The 3,922-nt window shown below is 38.9% G+C and overlaps 1 pseudogene; it reads left to right on the forward strand.

The window, feature by feature from the left end:
- Positions 1-393: 393 nt before the first annotated feature.
- On the forward strand, positions 394-1,260 carry LOC128094860 (60S ribosomal protein L5-like; annotated as a pseudogene).
- The last annotated feature ends 2,662 nt before the right edge of the window (positions 1,261-3,922 follow it).

Raw genomic sequence — 3,922 nt, forward strand, 5'->3', positions numbered from 1 at the left:
GTGACAGATCTGGGGCTAGTCTTGCTATCCAGTCAGTGTCTCTGCAGCATTTATCAGTGCATGCATCAGAAACCAAGGTTGCACATAGTATCATTTTCTGAAGAAAAACTGAATCTAATCTGTAAGTTCCCTTTGACACAGAAAACTGTGTAATCTAAGAGAATTTGGTGATCTCTTAGTGAGCTGGATCTTGTTTTGTTTACTGTGGGGAAGCAGTCAGAAGCTGAGCTTTGCTGGAGATGGAATGGAATCATCTCCCCTCATAGTATATGCAAACTGTTGCTCATCGTTCTAAAAATAGACTGTAAGCTTTCACCCTCCTAGCACTACCAGGCCTGCAGGTCTGTGTGGAGCTTCAATTGCAGGTTTCTTTCTCACAGGACAGTGTTTATGAATGTTGTCAAGGATAAAGTCTACCTTAAGAGATATCAAGTAAGATTAAGAAGGTGATGAGGCAGTAAAACCAACTACTATGCTCCAAAATGATTGGTGATCCAGGACAAAAAAAAAGTAAGTATAGCATATTCAAATACAGGATGATAGTTCATGTAACTGAAAAGGATATCATCTTTCAGACTGCATATGCCCATACAAAAGGGGTTATGATAGTCTGTCAGCATATGCACATGAACTACAAAATTATGGTACGAAAGTTGGCCTGACAAATTATGCTGCAGCTTATTGTACTGGCTTGCTGCTAGCCCACAGGCTTCTCAGTAGGTTTAGCATGGGCAAGATCTATGAAGTTCAAGTGAAGTTGACTGGAGATGAATACAGTGTGGAAAGCATTGATGGTCAGCCTGGTATCTTCACTTGCTATTTGGATGCAAGTCTTGTCAGAACTACAACTGGCAATAAAGGTTTTGGGGCCCTGAAGGGAGCTGTGGATGGAGGTTGTACCAAACAATTGTACCAAACAATTCTGTGGTTATGATTCTGGAAGCAAATTCAGTGCAGAAGAACACTGTGTGTTAGAGTGTTGCAGACTGCATGTGTTACCCAATGGAGGAAGACCAAGATGCTTATAAGAAACAGTATTATCAGTTCATAAAGAATATCATAACTCTAGACATGGAAGGGATGCATAAGAAATCTCATGTTGCCATCTAAGGGAATCCAGACCATTAAAAGAAGACCAAGAGAGAAGCAAAGAAGAGGTAGAGCCATCCCAAAATGTCCCTTGCCCAGAAAAAGAAAGATCAGGATGTTCAAAATAAGGCAAGCTGCCTCAGAGCTCAGGAACAGGCTGCTGAAAGTTAAAGCAATTTTTATGAAGATTTTTCCATAAAGACTATAAACTTATTGACCAAGCCAAAAAGTGAGACTTCTTCATTTCTATCTTCCTTATTTGTGATACACACATGTAAGTCAGCACGTCCTAGATGGTTGGTAAGATATTGGTTCTGTAGGCAGAATTTTTCATTGGGACTGCCAGTTCTTCAATAAATGCACAGAAAGTTAATATTAATTATAAATGCTTGGCCAGTAGCTCAGGTTTGTTACTAGCTAACTCTTACATTTTGAACTAACTCATATTTCTTATTGATCCTCTGCCACATGGCAGTACCTTCTTTCCACACAGCAAGGCATGTTTATCTTGCCTCTCTTGGCATCTGCTTGAGACTCCACCCTCTTCTTCCCAGTGTTGTCTCCTATGTTTGGCTGTCCCTTCTATAACTCCTGTCTAGCTACTGGTCAGTCAGCTCTTTTATTAAACCAATCAGAAGGCTCTTTGGCAAAAACACATCTTCACAGTGTACAAAAAAAGATTATTCCACAACATGTTTTTTTTTTCCTGTTCTTTCTTTTTTCTTTTTTCCTTTTTTCTTTTTTTGGTGCTTCTCTGAAGATGTCTGTGGAAGAGATTTTTTTAATTCCTTTGGTAGACTGAGTAATAAAATTTCTCTTTCACCATTGTGAGCAAATATTATCTAATTTCAAGGTCTACATAGAACAAAAAAGCAGGAGAAGACACATCTACTGTTCACTGGGACTAAGTTATACATTTTCTTCTGTTTTCAACATCATAGCCACTGGTTGCTTGGCTCATGAAGTTCAACTAAATTTAATCCTATTGGTTCCCTTAGGTCTTAGGCCATTTTCTCTCTTGGGTCTCTAGCTTGCTGACAACAGACCTTAGGAATTATTACCCATAACCACACAACATTCATTAATAAATGTGTTTGTGTGTACCTGTATTGTTTATTTTCTCAGAATAACTCTACTTCACTCATGTTGTCTAATAAGCTCCAAACCACTTCCTATAGTTACTGAGAACTCAGAGATACAAGGAATCCTTCCCTTCATTATATCTGTGATAGGGAATCTTGGTTGTCAACTTCACACTTTTGGAGGACGGAACCTCAGTTGAAGTACTGCCTCCAACAGTTTGGACTGTGGACAGGTCTGGGGTCATTCTTTTTACTTTAAAGTGATATAAGATGGCCTACCCCAATGGGGTCAGTGCTATCCCTAAGGAGGTGACCCTACACTACTTAAAAATGGCCACTGACTGTGAGTCTAAGAGGAAGTCAATAAGCAGTGACCCCCAAGGTCACTGTTTCAAATTCCTGCCTTGAGTTTCTGCCTTAGCGTCTCTCAATAATGGATTATGACCTGGAAGTGTCAGTCCAATACACATGTTTCCTCTCTGAGTTGCTTTTGATTGAAGTATTTTATCATAGCAACAAAAAGAAAATTAGGAGATAAAATGATAGACATCTGAAATAACCCAGGAGGAAAGTTCAGCTCTCTTTTCCAAGCCTGTGGAAGTGCAAGTCTTGATCTAGAAACTGGGAAACAGAACAACTTCCCTGGGACATAAGATCAGCTGCTTCCTCTGTGGCCCTGATTCTTTCCTCCAGACAATGCAGGGAATTTTAACACAGTGTGGGAGCACTTCTATTTGGCTCTCAATTCCCTGTGATCATTTGTTCATGTGTAGGGGAAATCGGTTATCTCAAGGGTTTGTAATCAAGAATTTTGAGTAGAAAAGCTTAACTTCTCCAAATCCCAAGACTTTCATGTCCATCTTGAATCTCGGAAACATAGAAGTGACTTCTTTTTTTTCTGGGATCTGCTGTAATAACTCTTATCGGAAATTGTGGATCTTTCTAGTCTATTTTAAGGAAGATCTGTAGTTAAAAAAAAAAACAAAACCCACAAACAAACAGGGATAAAGAGACACCCTAGAAATAGCAGCTTACCAGCTTCCTTAACCCATGAAGATAAGATGTAGTTAAATTCACCTAAAACTGTGACAACTGTGCTCCTCAGAGCTTTTAGGCTGACCTTCTGCTGTTGACACACAAATAAGAAACTCTGAAGTTTTTCTAATACAGTTACAAAGCATCTTGTATCCTGACAAGTGTTTGTCAAAGACTGGATGCTTTGTTATTAATATTGTATTTTTAACTTTTACTATTCCCTGACTAACCTGTTAGCTACTGTGCACTGTGTGCTGTATGCTATAGACTGGTAATTCTACTCTACTATGCCTGTACATCTCATAGAACGTGATCAAATCTATACTCAGACTCATCAGGTCTGGGCTGAAGCCTGAGATGTTTCAGTTCTAAAGAGTACCCAGGAGCTGGAAAACATGTCACTCTATGTACCAAACTAGGAATGATAAGAGATAGCTTGAATTTATCTGTACTATACCCTCTAGGAAGGTTATATCCAACCACAGAAAAAACTTGCACACTGTAGCTGTAACTTGTCACTGTAACATTTGTATACTTTGTCTATTGTGTGTCATTTGTCTACAAGACCTGGAAGGATACTATCTGATTGCTTTTAATCTTTGTTCATCTCAGTGAAGAAATTATGCTCCTCTCATCCACTTATTTGGCCAATCTCTTGCTGTGAATTTTTTTTGGATATAGCTACCATTTCATAATGTGTCACACTGTTTTCTTAT

Source organism: Peromyscus californicus, unplaced genomic scaffold (assembly GCF_007827085.1).
Source record: "Peromyscus californicus insignis strain IS unplaced genomic scaffold, ASM782708v3 Scaffold_4__1_contigs__length_199733344, whole genome shotgun sequence".
Taxonomy (NCBI): domain Eukaryota; kingdom Metazoa; phylum Chordata; class Mammalia; order Rodentia; family Cricetidae; genus Peromyscus; species Peromyscus californicus.